Raw genomic sequence first — 17,164 nt, 5'->3', positions numbered from 1 at the left:
TCATTCATTCATTCATTCATTCATTCATTCATTCATTCATTCATTCAGTAATGCTATACTGTTCAGAATTGCTCTATCCACAAAAAATTTTAGAGAAAATTCCATGAGCGCCTGAGAAGAATGCAAATTCTTTATTTTTTGAGCAATATATTACCTGTTTATCCATTCTGACCAGAAGTGAAAACCTCTGTGAAAATAGTTTTAAATATTTTGATGTATCCTTTTCTATTTTAGAAATCCTAATCTTAAACTAAAATATCACTAATAGATGTAATTGTAAGAAAGTACGCTACCCACACCTATCACATTCTTAGGATATCTTTTTATATAAACATCACCTTCCTATGTTGGGTTTATTATGTCTGCTTGACAAATTGAGGCATTTATCACTGCACAATGCCTGTCTTCAACTCACTGAACAATGTTTGAGCAATATGTGACCATTGTTCTCCTATGCTGCCCTTAGTTTCCATCTGCATGGACCCTCTTCTTCAATCATTCATGATCAGTATGTTTGCATTCTTAAAAGTGAAGCAAGGCTCTCATAGGGAGCGTATTCATGAATCTTTTTGTTTAAAAATTTTATTTTTCAATAGTTCAACCTGTTTTATATTCAGGGTATCTTTGAGTGATAAAAACTACTTTCCCTTTTCATTGTTTTCTGGTTTTTAATGGACAAGCTCTTTCTTCTCCAGTGCTGTTTTCCTTCACGATTGATGTTTCTAGTAGTATATTCAAAACAGTTTTGTTGTTGTCTCTCTCTTGCAGGTGTTTGCTTTTTGGTTACCACGTTGAAGCAGATCACACCTGGAATTTTCTTCAGGCTGATAATAAGTGGTTTTATTGCATACAACTATCAGATTTTACTTTCCATATGTTAAGTGTTTAGTGTCTGGATTTACATCATCTATATTATGCACCTGTACATAATTTATTTTAGCTATAGCTATTGCTGATCACTTTGCCCTTTGAACTTGATTCTGGAAATGAATGGCACACCATCACTGAGGCTTAGCTGTTCTGAATTTAGGTGATTCTGAGAACCAATGAGTTCTCAGTTGCCACTGAGTCTCTTGGCTTCCTGTGTTTGATATCATTGTGAGAAGACATTCTTTCAGGTAGAAGTCACTGCAAAGCAGGCCCAGTGCTGATGGGCACCCTTAGCTTTTGCTTGTTGGGGAAAGGTTTTTCTCCCATTTCTGAAACACAGCTTTGCTGGGTAAGCTATTCTTGGTTGACACATTTCTCTCCAGAGCACTTGAACACATTCTCTTGCTGTCTTCTATCCTGCAGAGTGCTCTCTGCAAAGTTCACTGACAGTTACAACCTGCTCATTTCAGGATGCTCTCAGAATAGAGCCTACTTACTGATTTCTAATAGATTGGTTCTGTGTCTTGGTGAACTCCTTTTAGGGCTGAGTTTGATGAGAAGTTTTTAATGTATGGGGATGATTTTCTGTTCTACACACCAAGAAAGTTTCATCCATCCTGTCTTTAGATGTGGTTTCTCTCTGGCATTTTCTCATATTCCAGAAAATGATATTATTTATATAATAAATCTTGATGGTGCAACACAATTACATCATCTATAATGTCACTTGTTACAGATAATTAGTCCAAATGTGTTGCTTTTTTATTGATGTAAATTGATTCTCTTTCTTTTGATTGCATGGCTGCAAATGGTCTACCCTCAAGCTTGCTGCTGAAAGCTTGGATTGGATTTCTAATTATCATCTTACAGGGTTTACCTTTGTTGCTTTGTTTATTTTCTTGTTTGAACATTGTTTTATAAAGTTTTAAACCATATATTCTTAAAGGTTGATAAACATCTTAAATATTCTTACTACTTTCAAAATATTCATGTGCCTATATGTACGTGTGTTTCTATGTTCATGTGTGTATGTGAGAGTATCTGTGTGTGTTGTGTGTTTGTGTGTGTGTGTACAAGTGCATGTATGTGTGTGTCTATGTGACTGTTTAGAGATCAAAAGACCATGTGCAAAACTCAGTTTTTCTCCTTCTACCCGGTGAGACCTAGTGATTGCAGAGGCCAACAGGCCTGGAAGCAAACATCCTGCCCTACTGAGTGTTAGCTTACTAACACTCCATGGACATGTTCAGGAAGGCCGTTTTCGGAGGTGTCTTGCTTCCTGTCATTTTATGGACGCTACATTTTTTTTAGCAGGGGGCAGGGCGGGGGAGTGGAGTCCACTCTAGTTTCTTTTGGATGAGTTGTGACTTCTGGAGTCCCCATGACTCAGTGCTGGTGTCTGTACACATGTGGAGACAGCCACACTTTTGACTTTTACAAAAAGGATAGCTTAAAAAAATTCTTTGTTCTAGCTGGTGGTTTGGTAATCTTGGGCAAGCAGAGCTTGCTTTCTGGTTCTGAGAGTGCCTGGGCAGCTGACTTCAGTCTGAACTCAAATGGGACATCTGTCTTGGCCCAGCTCTCCAGCGACTGTTTTATGCAGGTACACTGCTCTACTGCATGGGCACTGAAAATGTTCCAACCCCCAAGGGCCCCAGGGTGGACTCCCAGGCCAGAGGGCACCACTCTGCCCCCAGCAGTTAGACAGCATTTCTCGAGGCACCTCAACGTTGGATGGACCAGTTGCTTGATGGATCAATGGAGAACCTCTGCTTGCGATTCATAGTCTTGTATGAGCCTTTAAGACCCCAGGACACACCTCATGGCAGAACCATCTCTCTCCATGGACTCTCAATCACTTTTGAAGCAGGATTTGGAAAGGGCCATTTCTCAGGTTATTATTAGGTGGGGCTTGCCAGAACTGAGTTTATCAGACAAATAGAAGGTGTCTGTGAGGCTTTGTGACAAGAGAAGATCAAACTTACTAGCATAGGGATATACACTGGGAAACAATGAAAATGCCACTTGCCGGGGTTTTTGTCTTTAGAGAAGTATTAATAAGACTCTTCTGTGTTTGCTAATAACATTTTACTGCTGGACCTGAGGTTTTGTGATGATCAGTTGGGCAGTTTGCTGCAGCATTAAGTAGAAGTTCAAAATAGAGAGGACAAGATCCTGGACTTCCCAGGGGAATCAGGAAATCTAGGTTATATCCCTAATGTATCTGGCTTTTTTTTTCTTTTAAGTACTTTGTATAGATATTGATTTTTTTTTTCTTTTTCAATCAAATGAACTCTACCAAAAATGCTGCATAATTTACAAAGCAGCTTGCAGGTTTCTGTAAGCACCAGGCCAGACCTCTAGCCCTGAATAAGTTCACCAATGTTACACTGAATAGCTTAAACCCAGGAGACAATCAGCAAACAAATATTTAACCAGGTCTAAACAGAAATGCCTGAGTTTTCAAGGTAGCACATTCCTTTCTGTTCTGTTTGAATTATTGATGGTGGAGTCGACTAAGTTAAAATGCCTTGTCCAGGCTACAGTGCTTTGGCAAGCTCCAGTTTTTAGTCAAAGCTAGGCTCTTCTCCCTCCCATCCTGGCTTGCTCCTAGTGTAGTTGCATGAGCTGGGGGTGAGCAGAACTGTCTTTGGAGGTGGGCGGGGCTCTCTTTGGAGGTGGGCGGGGCTCTTTCTGGAGGTGAGTAGACCTCTCCCTGGAGAGGGCAAGTACCTCCTTGTCTCCTCTCCAGCAAATCCATCCTTCATCTTGAGTTGATTTGTCTTTGGTTCTCACTCCTCCAAGTTTTGGATCAGGTGCTTTGGAGAAAGGTAGAGTGTCACGTGGTGGTAGGCCTCTGTGGGTTTGATGCATGCACATAGATGACCGTTTCTTATGGGGAGCTTTGTGGAGGATTTCCCTTGAGAACCGCACAGGGGAGTGAAAGGTGGCTGTTACCTTCTCTCCAGCTGGGACTGTCTCTGGTTTTCCTGTGTCCTGTGGTCCCCCTCTGCTAGTCACTCTGCCTTGTCAGTGTGATCCTTCCACAGTGGCTGTAGAAGTTACTTCCACAAGTGACTCCATATGCTCCATTTCTAGTTCAAGAGAGACATTCTCATCCCCCACTACCTGCAGAACAGACTTGCCTGATTTGAGAGATGGGTGGGATAGGACACAGCATTGTGCTTGAGACCACGTTTTCTCAAGACAGTGCATGCACCTACAACAGGCAGTAAACTTCTGATTATTTACATAGGAAGAAAACCAATGTACCCCGAGATGAGGTTCCACATGTTGGCTTTGTCTGTCTCAACCAAACATCATATAAAAATATTCCTAAATTTCTAGCTTCACACTTTCTCTGAGTAAGGTGTTATTGTGCCTGCTGCCCAGTGGGCCATTGGAGTCATTTGCCTTCTGTGGCCGGCACCCTCATCCCCTCCTGTCAGTCCCTCCCCACAGTGATCAAATGCACAGAGTGGGAGTGCTTGTCTCCCTTGTTGTACTTGATGACGGTTCTGTGCAAGGGCAGAGATGCTGGCAGTTCATGACTGCTGAAGAACAATCAGAGCATGCTCCCTTCGAGCAAAAGGTGCAGAGTGAGGAGAGACTGTTTCTTCATCTTCTTATTTTTTTTTTCAGTTTATGTGTATGAATGTTTTACCTGAATGTATGTATGTTTTACCTGACTACACCTTGTGTGATCCTGGTGCAACATGGAGGCCAGAGGAGACTGCCAGATCTCCTAGAACTGGGGTTACAGGCAGTGTGGTCTGCATAAGGGTAAAACTATCTCAGTTTGACAAATGCTTGCCCGAAAAACCCTGATCCAATTACTCAAGAATAACTTCCATCACAAACCACAGACACACTTTTAAAAACTCTTTTGTTTACATTTCTTATATCTTTTTTCTCCCTACTCCACCCCAATCCCTTACAACACTCCAACACCAGGTAGGAGAGAAAAAAGGGTTAGTGGGAGAGAGGGCACAGTTCTTTCTTAGCTGCTTCCTGCTGGTTAGGGTCATCGAGTTCCTTGAAGCAAGTCTAATCCTCATTTCATCTTTTTGTCTCTCAACACCATCTTCTTGTCTCACAACACCAACCTGGAGCAACAAGAGGGAAACAAGAGCAGTATAGATCTTTCTCTTCTTTTACATTCTCTGGGCTCTGGCATTTATTCTCTCTCCAGAGGCCTCAGACTTAAACTATGTGCAGCTGGCAAAGAGCCCACACAAAGAGCAAATTGTCTGCTGCTGTGGAGTGTCTGAATCAGTACCACATCACATACCTGGGACCAAAACAAAACCATGTTTATATCCACAACACAGTCCCCATGTGAAATAGTGGAAGCAGAACTAAGGCCAGAAAATTATCCATTTAACTCCCATCCTGATGTGCTCTGTTCTGCCTTCAAGCCTTACAAAACATCTAGTCCCAAGTGCCACCGTGCAGTCTCCACTTCTTCAAAGAGACTGTGGCCCTTCGTTGTTCTGATTAAAAGAGCAATTCTGCTTCTGGAGGTGACTGCCTCTATTTCCATGTTGCTTCCACCAATCCCTGTCTAATAATGTAGGTTCAGACAACTAAACCCTGGTCCCCTGGAAGAGCAGCAAGTGCTCTTAACCACTAAGCCATCTCAGTGGTTTCAAGAGGTTTTGAGAGAAAGGCTACATTCACCTTACTTGTTGCAGTTAATTGCTTTATTATTGATTGCTGATCTCCTACCATGTCTAATTTACAAATTATACCTTATAATACCTTATAAGGAAAGACAAGAACCATAGTGCATAAAGACATTTTTATGCTACCCATGATTCCAGGCATCCGCTGAAGGTCTGTGTTGCAGCTGTATGTTCACACTTAAGAAATGGGAGGGGGTTCAGAAGGAGTCACTTCCCTACCCTAGTTTACATCTTGCCTGCAGTTCTTTGAAAACGCTTGTGCATCTGAGTGATCTCAATCGTCACGAGGTTCTCATTCTAATGCAGATGAGTGGCCTGAGTGGGACAAGAGGTTCTGCTTCAAAAACAAACTCCCAAAGGATGTCTGTGCTCTGTGGTCCTCTGGCCACACTTTGGGTGATAGGAAACACTTGCCTTGACAGAATAATCCACAGTACCTTGCACTGTGTATGGATGTCAAGAGTCTGTGGACATTTTGGTATCATGAAGATAGTCTTAACAGTGATTTGACCACTACAGTTTCTATTGTCCTGAACTGTGGTTAAAAGTTTTGCCGTCATTTATGTGGAAAGTAGTGTTGGAATAGAAACAAAGGCTAGTGTTTTCATGCTCAGTTTTGCTCTCAGATGCTCCAGGCTATAAGGAGACATCCATGTCTCCATCTTCTTCCTACTTGCATTAAATGTGTGTTGTCTTAGCAGGTTTCCAGAAGTCTGGCTTATGCCTAATTTCTTATTTTTAAATACAACTTATATTTATGTACCCATGTTCTTATAAATTTGGCAGGTAATTTTTTATTTATATATATTTTCTTCCCAGAACAAAAAGTACACCCTTGTCCTTAGTAGATGCTTGGTAAATATCTGGTAGGGTTTGTGACATGTATGGACAGTGGTGATGCCAGAAAGCCACTGAATAGAGAGAAAATTTGGGGTTTAAAATTTCTCTAGGAAATCTTTATTGATTTAACTATGTTAACTTATTAGCATGAAAATAATGTGTTCCCTAATAATCTATGTATAATGGGTTTTATACATGTCTCATGTCCAATTCTTCCAAAATCCAGTAGTAACAGTTGAGGAAAAGTTGTAAACCTTATCATTACTTTAAAAATAATTATCTAAAAAAGAGGCCAGGCATAGCTCTGTTCCTCCTTTGATGCATTCCAGTGATTGTACATTAGGAGTCTCTCTTATTTAAGGTAGAGTTCACTAATACATCAACCCAAAACACTTAATCTTACAAGTAGTTCGTGCTGTCCAGCTTCCTAATGCACCCATTTTGATTCTGTCTATATCAGAATCTAAGTGATGATTTGAAAAGTCAGCAACTGAACTGTGATCTCCTAGAATTCAGCTCCTGGGTTGTGGATCAGTCTGTTAAAGAGAATCAAGACAAAGATGAATGAGAAAGGCAAAACCTCACTATGAACTTTAAGTTGTTGGTTATTTAGACAAAGACATTTCTTTCTGCCACTTTATAGAAACAGGGAGGAGGAGAAGGGGAGTTTGGGTGAAACAAAACAAAATAAAACCTTGGTACATTTCAACGGTGCCATGAGGCCACTTACAACATTTTTAAAGAAGGGAAATAAGGGCCCATGTTTTCTGCCTATTAAATTACAGTATGTATTTTAATTCATAAACTCTCCAAATTTCTATATCTAATACAACTTGAGATAACAATGGAACATTCACATTAACACTTAGGTTCTGCACAACTTGCAAAAAAAATTGATAACACATGTTAAAAGAGAATAATGTCCATGTTACACACAGTAATATATAAACAAAGTAAAAGTAACTAGGCAACACAATTCTACTTGTAAAAAGTGTGCACCAAGACCCTACTGGGACAGGAAGTTCACTTGTTTTTGCTCTAGGGCAGAGAGTGACTCTATCTTTGCCCCATTGGCTGGGGACACCTTCATATTCTTCTGTGAATGGCTACTTTTTGCCTGGCTACCAGGCAAGGTTTCTCTGTTTTGTCTTGGATTTTCTGGACTCACTTTGTAGACCAGGCTGGCCTCAGACTCACTCAAACTCACTGCCTGCCTCTGCCTCTCTGAGTGCTGGGATTTCAGGTGTGCGCCGCCATGCCCAGCTGTGAATGGCTACTTAAAAAAAAATGGCATAAAGGAAAGAAAGGAAAAGGGGAGGTGAAGTGCGGTGGGAGTCATCCAAAAGAAGGGAACCTTAACTGAGAAAATAACCCCCATAACATCTGACTGCTGAGCAATGGGCCGGGGGTCCAGCCCATTGTGGATGGTGTCATCCGTGGGCTGGTGGTCCTAAGCCCTATAAGAAAGCAGGCTGAGCAAACCATGATGAGCAAGCCGGTAGGCAGCCCCCTTCCATGGCCTCTGCATCAGCTCCTGCCTCCTGGTTCCTGTCCTGACTTCCCTCAGTGATGGACTGTTACCCTTTCTTCCACAAGTTGCTTTGGTCATGGTGTTTTAGCATAGCAATAGTAACTAACACTAACCAAGACAACAGTATAACTTAAATAATGTCATTTATTGTGCAAATAAAAATTTAACTCTCTTTAATTAATTGTGGTCATACCTGGGACTGGAAAAGACATCCCAGTAGGAATTAGGGGAGAAAGTTTATTTGGGTCTAAAAGGACTGGGTCCTATGTGCTAGGAGCATGTGACTATGTTTGACCCCAGGATGGCTCTAGGAGGTGCTTCTGCAGGGAGGACTCAGAGACAGAGGGCAGCAAGGTCAAATGACATTTGCGATGATGATCTTAGTGTCATCCCTGAAGTCTGTGAACCTCAGGGTCTGATTGCCTGATACAGTGTCGTATGGCAAATGGTCAAAATTTAGCAAAGTCATCAAAATCCCCACATTCGTCTTTTATTACTTTGACCTCCCTGTAAGTTATCCTTCTCTGTGCTGCAGGGAGCAGGACTGAGCAGTGAGCCCACCATGCTCAAAAGCTGGCTCTGATTTCTTTAAATTAGTTACAGTTTATTTACTTCGTATCCTAGCCGTAGCCCCCTCCCTCATTCCCTTCCAATCCCACCTTCGCTCCCTCATCTCCTCCCTGCCCCTCTCTAAATCCACTGATAAAGGAAATCCTCCTCTCCTTCCATCTGACCCTAGCTTATGAGGTCTCATCAGGACTGGCTGCAATGTCCTCCTCTGTGGCCCAGCAAGGTTGCTCCTCCCTCGGGGGGTGGGGGGGAAGGGGAGGAAGCGGAGGTCAAAGAGCCAGCCATTGAGGTCATGTCAGAAAAAGTCCCTGTTTACTTTACTAGGGAACCCACTTGGATACTGTGCTGCCATGGGCTACATCTGTGCAGGGGTTCTAGGTTATATCCATGCATGGTCCTTTGTTGGAGAATCAGTCTCAGAAAAGACCCCTGTGCCCAGATATATTTGCTCCTTGTAGAGCTCCTGATTTTTTTTTTCTCTCAAAAGTCACTGGTTTTTTTTGGCCGCTCATCTCTATTCTCACAACATTCTCTTTATCTCTGTCTCTAATAGTGTCCCTGGACTTTGTGTAGTTGATGGTACCACCTATAAACAATAATGGTGACACCATAATTCCCGTCTATTATTGCTCTCTTCTACTCATCTTTGCCCGTGATTTATCATATTATTTAGGAGCACTGTGTGAGATGTAGATGCGTGCATACAACAGAAAGTGGTTAATCTCCATCAGGCTAGTTAACATGTCCTCCACCCTATGTGAGCTTATGAGGGCCTTTGGTCCTGGGACAGTCATGTGTCTAATGATAGTTGCTTCGTACTTGGGGTCCACAAGCAGATCCTTTACCTTGGAGGAGAATGAGGGCAGAGCATCTCACAGGCACTCAGAAGGGTGTGTGTGTGTGTGTGTTTGTGTTAGTATGAGCAAAACGCTGATTCCAGTTATTTCTTACAATTGTGCATATTAGCACATCAAATAGTTTGAGGTGAGCCTCACTATTGAACTTTTTGTTAAAAAATCCCAATGTTTCCCAATTTCATTTTTAGTTCTGAATATATTTTTTCCCTTGAGCTTGGTGATTTTTTTTAACTTTTATTAGTTACACTTTATTCACTTTGTATCCCCCCTGTGGATCCCTTCCTCCTCCCCTCCTAATCCCACCTTCCCTCCCCCTTCTTCACACATGTCCTTTCCCAAGTCCACTGATAGGGGAGGTCCCCCTCTCCTTCCTTCTGATCTTAGTCCCTCTGATCTTATCAGGACTGGCTGCATTGTCATCTTCTGTGGCCTGGTAAGGCTGCTCCCCCCTCAGGGGGAGGTGATCAAAGAGCAGGCCAATCAGTTTATGTCAGAGTCAGTCCCTCTTCCCATTACTATGGAACCTACTTGGACACTGAACTGCCATGGGCTACATCTGTGTAGGGGTTCTAGGTTATCTCCATACATGGTACTTGGTTGGAGTATGAGTCTCTGGAAAGACCCCTGTGTTCAAATTTTATGGTTCTGTTGCTCTCCTTATGGACCTCCTGTCCTCTCAAGATCTTACTATTTCCCACTTCTTTCATAAGATTCCATGCACTCTGCCCAACAGTTGGCCATAAGTCTCAGCATCTGCTTTGATAGTCTGCAGGACAGAGCCTCTCAGAGGCCCTCTGTGGCAGTTTCCTAACTTGTTTCCTGTTTTCCTCTTCTTCTGATGTTCATCCTCTTTGCCTTTCAGGATGGGGATTGAGCATTTTAGTCAGGGTCCTCTGTCTTGATTAGTTTCTTTAGATGTACAGATTTTAGTAGGTTGATCCTGTATTATATGTCTATATGAGTGAGTATATACCGTGTGCATCTTTCTGCTTCTGGGACAGCTCACTCAGGATGATCCTTTCCAGTTCCCACCATTTACCTGCAAATTTCATGATCTCCTTATTTTTTATTGAAAAACATGGAACGCTTCAGGAATTTGCATGTCATTCTTGCACAGGGGCCATGCTAATCTTCTCTGTATCATTCCGATTTTAGTATATGTGTTGCCGAAGTGAGCACCATATTTTTTATTTCCACCTAGCCTCTCAATAGCAAGTTTCTGAAAGTGAAAGTAGGTTCTGGTCTGTTCAGACACATAGACAGAACTCACAGTGCACAGCAGAGCTGTGCCCATCAGAGATGTGCTCAGTGTGCAGCTGCCAGCATTTGTAGTTTCTGAGGATGTATGTTGACAACCTCCAGAGTCCACTGTGCTAACCATTGCACAATGCAACTGTTGACAAAGCTCCAGAGGCATGCGGCCCGGAAGAGCACCGTGACTGACAGGTGACAGGGGCCTTGAAAAATAGGAGTGCTAAGAATATGGAGCTAGGGAAATAAGGAGGGAATAAGGAGGGAATGACTATTCATGAGAAAGATGAGTGAGGCTAGAATGGAGCAGTTTAGAGCGTGTGTCAGGGAGGGCAAGTTCTGATTTTCTTGGTCTTTCCAGTTTATATGAAGTACGCTGTGAGATGTGGGCTCCCCCAAAGCGATTTCTTTGCAAGATGCATCATGACCTGACGTCCCTTCCTAACCTTGGATATGGAAGAAAGAAAATAAATATGATTTCTAACTGCTAAGGAGAGAATAAAGCAGGAAAAAAATGTGATGGCCACAATACATTTGCCTGGCATATTTATTAGGATTCTTTCCTGAAGCATTTGTCAGGAAGAAACTGACAAGGAGTGGCTCATTTCATACTCTTAGGTATATTCTCTGAGTTATTTTAGAAGAGGGGGTTTAAAATGTGGATTTATGAGTTACCTGTGCAAGCCCCAGCCATGATGCCTCGTGATCATTCCAGGTCCATTTCTCATTTCACCCTGCAGACAGGAGCCCCAGTGACCTGGGATTCGCTGGCACCTGCCTCCTGTCTCTGACATTTCAATCCAAGATGAGAAATAGCCTAACAATTTGCTTAAATCTCTCATTAATCCTGGATCGAACTCCCCAGGGCTGCTGGGGAGGCTGTTCTCTCTCATGCAGAGAGAATGCGGACTTCACAGTGAGCAAACAGCAGAGATTTTGGGGGGAGCCACTTTCTTCCAATCTGGCTGGACTTGGGGAGGAGCCACCCACCACGGTTCCCCACTGGGAACCAGAATATTTCCTGGTAGATGGCGTGGTGTGTGCTGAGTTTGTAGACTCTGCCCTCTGCACGTCAGCCTGATGGCAGGAAGTCAGATACAGGAAGCAAGGTTCTGTTTTCCCTGGGGTTTTCTCAAGAAGAGAAGGGAGGAGGCCCCTAGTGTCCTCTTTATTCTGGAGATACTTGGGTGCCTTAAAGGAGCTGGCAGGGCTCGGCAGATTCTATCTGAACCCATATTAGAGCCAAGGTCCATGGCAATTACTGAGACTCACACTCATTCAAACATTATAATGACATTTGAATTTTAGCTCAATTAATGCTGTTCAAATTTATTTTTAGATTTACTTATTTTGCCTGTATGTACAGATGTGCACCATGTATGTGCTGTGCTCTGAGAGGTCAGATGAGGGCATTAGATCTCCTGGAACTGGAGTTATGGATTGTTGTGAGTTACCATGTGGGTGCTGGGAACTGAACCTGGGTCCTCTGCAAGAACAGTGAGTGCTCTCAACTGCCAAACCATGTCTCTGGCCCCTAACTTATTATGTGTTTCGATGGCCTTTTCATATAGTGAATTGGTTAACCAAATCTTAAGGCAGTAGTGATTAACTATTTTAAAGTCACAATTTTTTTAAGTATTGATTTGAAGAATGATATCAGCCCTTCCCCAGAAAACATACACAACTATTCTATAGGAATACACATAGTCACATGCCTTACATTTCATATGGATTTTCCAGTCTAGAAGTAATGCTCAACTTGGTGGGCGCTGACATTTTCAGCTCAACATCTGTGGACCCTTTCTTCTGTATTGGTGCCCCTGTATTCTGTGACCCTTTAATACAGTTCTTCATGTTGTGGTGACCTCTACCAATAAAATCATTTTTGTTGCTGTGACTGTAATTTTGCTACTGGTATGGATTGTAATGTAAATATCTTTTCTGATGGTCTTAGGCAACCCCTGTGAAACGGTTGTTCAGTCCCTAAAGGGATCGTGACCCACAGGTTGAGAACCAATGCTATAGATGCTCAGAGATTATTGGTAAAGAAGGAGGCAAAATGACTGTAAGGGCCAAGGCTATGGATAACCACAAGAAAAGAGCCTTTTCTAGACACTGCAGGGTAACTGCAGATATGAACTCACAGTTGTAGGAATAATCTTATTGTGTACAACATTCAAATGCTGATTTCTGTGTGCCCCCCCCATATCTGGTTGAATCCTTGTTCTGAGTATCTCCTGTCTCAATGTTGTGTAAACATTGCTTCCATTATTCCCTGATTATTCCAATAAAACAGCTTAACAGCCAATCACTGAGCAGGGGTGAGCATAGGGCTGGGCTTCCTGCCAGCCAGCAGAAGATGAGAGAGAGAGAGAGAGAGAGAGAGAGAGAAAAGGAGAAGAAGAAGAAGAAGAAGAAGAAGAAGAAGAAGAAGAAGAAGAAGAAGAAGAAGAAGAAGAAGAAGAAGAAGGAGTGGGGATTCAGCCATAAGCAGAGGTCCAGGAGACATCATGAGGAGAGAGCAGCCATAAAATGCAAGCATCTTGGGCCTTTACTCTGGGAGGAAGCTAGATTAGCTTAGAAGTTTAAAAATAGATTAATACTGCTTAGTTGTTGTGCTGTAAAGCTTATTAAACAAATGTAATAGTCCAGGCTCAGTTACTTGGTTGATAGCCAGGTTAAGAGAGAAACTGCAAAGCACAACTTTAAAGCAACCACTAACACACAGTGGTTATGATAGAATGTTTCAGATCTCTGCAAGCTCAAACCAAAACAAATCCCATCATGGAGAGCAGAGGCAGGCACAAGACCCCACTCCTTGCTAAGGAAGTATTAGCAACTGATAGCTGCTAGGAGAGAAAGAGAAGGTTTTCTTTAAGAGCATAGACTCTGTAAGTCAACCACAATCCAGTGGAAGGCCATACATCCAAGAGTATAGGGGCAGAAAGTATTATACTTTATAGGTTTTGTTTTTTAAAGAAGATAAAATATTAGGTGTGTAGGGAAGGGGCTGGATGGCTCTAGGAGGGGTTGGAGGATAAGTGTGATCAAAGCTCATTATATAAAATTCTCAAAAATATTAAAATTAAAAGTAAAGTAAAATACAATTAAAAAGAAGCTCATATGCATGTTTTGGACTGTCCTTATCCTAAGCAATTCTTTCTCTTCTTTAATGCCTGTTTCATTCCTGGTAAACACTTTTCATAATAAAATCCAACATTGCTTTAAAGAATATAAGCACTAGGGGCTAGAAGAAGAAAGGGGGCATGAAAGTAAGGGTGAGGGTCTCAGCCCCTAGCATTGTGTCTTACACATGTAAAGATGGGGCTCTTCCTACACAGTGGCCTCACCACTTCCACAGGGTTCCAAAGAGCATCATCTCTTGCCATCTACTTTTCTAGTCTAGTCTTGAAATGACTCTACTCTGTGGTCAGAGCAGGGTCCATAGTCATGGAGAAAGGAAGGACCTGGTAAAGAGTGAGAATCTAGGTATAAAGTGTCCTGCTTATCGCCATGTGTGATAACCTTCACAGATACCTGCTGTGGTCTGACTCTGTGGTCCTTGATGAGAGGGAGAAGGTACAGGTGCTGCACGCTAGGAGCTTTATGAAGAACAGGCCTGAACTTGCTTCGTGAAGCTAAACTTCACTAACAGAAAATCAGTGTACTAGGAGAACCTTGTTGGGGCCAGTGTCTAGTGGCAGCAACGTGGCGTGTGTACTGTACAGGACACTTCACAGACATATCACAAATCACAAAGCCAGGAAAGTCATGTGACCAACCAGCCTATTTTTAAGGCACAGCCACCTATAATGTGTGGCATGTAATAAAGTCTGAATTAGATATAAAGATTTGGAAAATGAAAGTATGCTCTTACATTTCCCTCCTCAAACACTCTGAAAATGGTGAAACAAACTTGTGTACGTTGATGGGAGGAATCTGGTGTGTACATTTAAGAAAACAGTCATTTGTCACTGTATTCCAGTAGTTTCACTGCTAAGCACATACCAAACACACACATTCACCAAGGGAAATATAAAGAGTATTCATAGAATCATCATTACAGCAACTGTCAATTGAAAACACTCCTGATACTCATCAAAGTAGCCTAGATCAGCTGCTGCAGTGTTTGACATTAACTGGAACACTGCATAGTTACATGGAGCGACGCAGACTGATCCCACCACCACTTATAATGTGCATGAAGACAGTAGTCAGGCTATACATGTTCATCTGCTATGTGTCTTGAAATTTTAGGGAATAGAGGAAGAGACTGGGGATATGATGGCTCAGTGGTTAAAGTTTGATTGCGCGGCCCGTCTTGGCTCACAGCCTCCTGTGATTCCAGTTTCACTGAATCTGATGTCCTCCCTGGCCTCCTCTGACATCAGGCACACATGTAGCTTATATACATACCGTACGTGCGCTCAAAACACTCATGCAAATAAAAAAATCCTTTTTACAAGGTAGATTTTTATACTTAAAAGAAATTCAAAAGGACACAATTAGTGTGCAGTAAAATAATTAAATTATTTTCCTGTTCCTTTTCTACCAAAATATGGCATTTGGGATTGAGGTCTTCTGATGAGATATGTTGCCAGCATCACGTGTATATTACCCCCTTCCCATAATCTGCCTTCTTACCACATCTTCATCATCAATCTGCATCCAAAATTGCACTCACTGTGCTGTGCTGGCAATAAACATAAATCCGGAAGACAGAGCTTCTGGATCTGCAATCACATGATAGTAAAAATGATAGAAAATCTTCTCTCTGCCACTCGATCCCATCTTGTTCTTTAACATGGAGCTAACATTGAGCTTCTAGCCATTCACATCATCAAAGGGCTGGAGTCTTTGAATGGTAGGTATTTGATAATCCTGAATGCTTTACCTGTTCTTGGTTTTACAGAATTGATTTTGGATGATGAATTATGGCTAGAAAAAGTTTAATTTCAGGTGAAGATATGATTGTGAATTCCACTTTAAGTCTTAAACACCTGCGGAGCTCAGTTGCAGTGAAGCTCATAAACACTCCTGCCACAGTCAACGGGAGGCTGGTTTTCACAGGCATGCCACAAGAATCTAAATAGACCTCTTTCTCCATTATTAACAAGCCACACCCAAATGGTCTGCAATTTCCTTTTTGAGTACTGAGCTTTGCAGGGAAGAGGCAGCTGAGTGTGGGATGGTGAGAATATGAATTTGATTTAAATTTACTAGTGTTGATAAAAATGATTTTAAGGAAAACCCTACTGCATCAGACCAAAACTAAAGCCAAAGCAAGCAGTCCCAATGTAATACAAGATAAAATCCTTTGTAAAAAATTACAAACATCACTTACGCAGAGTTCTGGAAAGAAAATGAAGTTTAAACTCCACCATGTCATAGGTAATTAATAAATCTAGATGCCAAACCTCCACTACCAATAGTTGACCCTAGGCTTTTCTAGTCAGCATGGATGTTACTATTGTATATTTTAATCCAGGAGTTCTGTGGAGCTAGGTATAGGGATGAGTTGGATCCTTAGGGGTGATGGGGCAGTAATAAGCAGATGAGAACTGGTTGCTTGGTGCCCCCCCACAAGCCCAAGTTTTTCTGTCCTTGGTGCTGTTTTATCAGCATCCCTGGTTCTAACATAGTGAACACGTGATTCTGTCCCCCGACTGTCAACTGCATGAGGTGAGTCTTTTTGCTTTGGTAATGGATATATCTTGATTGTGCTGAACTCAGTGTGTATTGTTGGCTGTGCTATTTTAGTATTTTAGTATTTTGTGTCCTCAGCTATCTTTCGTTTCCTAGTTCCCAATTTCTCCACATACTAGTCTTTTCTAAACATTCTCTGTGACTCTTCCATGTTTTTTTTTCCCCTCAAATATACATGCTACATTTTTTAAATCCATGGACACTTACTGTTTTTGATGTTACAGTGGCCATGCCCTGTAGATGATCGTAGTTCCATTTCTGCGTTCTCCCTTTGCGAAATGGATGCTGCATCTATTTTCAATCTGTTTTTCTGTCTTTATTAGAACTTGGTGCTTTCTCCATAGGTGGCTAAGAACAAATGGGAAAAAAGCGGGTATTTTATTATTTCCAGTGCAATATTTTGTCTATTGAATGTTCTAGTTAGATGTTATTTGTCAAGGTACTATTATGACTTTCTGCATTTATTATATAATCAGCCACGTGATGAACTTGGACCATGGTTCAGTTTGTTGGTGCTTTCACATCCTCAGTTCCTCTACCCTTCAGTCTACCCTTCAGTCACCGTACACTAAGCTTCCTGTGCTAGGGCCCTGACTGCGTGTTCTGATGAAACAACACATTACTCTAGGCAGATAAGGGCTTGCTCACCAACACAAATATGAACCTGATGCAAACAACGATTTGAGTGAAATCACAGAATATCTGAGCTGATAAAAATATGGAAGTTTTCATCTTCCTAGTAATGAAAGCAAATTAAAATTAATTAAAATGAAAATATTGTTTTGGCCCATCAATAGTGATTGGGAAAATCATTGTTTTTAGCTTGTACTAGTGTTCTTGTCAGAATAGAACAG

At 41.8% G+C, this 17,164-nt stretch overlaps 1 non-coding gene and 1 pseudogene across 1 annotated transcript; both read right to left on the bottom strand.

Annotated features, from left to right (window-relative positions):
* The window catches only part of LOC129680996 (putative nucleoside diphosphate kinase), a 6,257-nt pseudogene extending 6,091 nt beyond the window's left edge, over positions 1 to 166 (bottom strand).
* Positions 167 to 10,425: 10,259 nt separating this feature from the next.
* Positions 10,426 to 10,532, bottom strand: LOC129681117 (U6 spliceosomal RNA). Its single transcript, XR_008720776.1, has one exon. It is a non-coding gene; the product is annotated as a U6 spliceosomal RNA (small nuclear RNA).
* Between the last annotated feature and the right edge of the window lie 6,632 nt (positions 10,533 to 17,164).

The sequence above is a fragment of the Psammomys obesus genome, unplaced genomic scaffold (assembly GCF_907164565.1).
Source record: "Psammomys obesus unplaced genomic scaffold, mPsaObe1.curated_primary_1811, whole genome shotgun sequence".
Taxonomy (NCBI): domain Eukaryota; kingdom Metazoa; phylum Chordata; class Mammalia; order Rodentia; family Muridae; genus Psammomys; species Psammomys obesus.
Note: the sequence above shows the minus strand (reverse complement) of the source record. Positions and strands in the feature narration are given on the sequence as shown.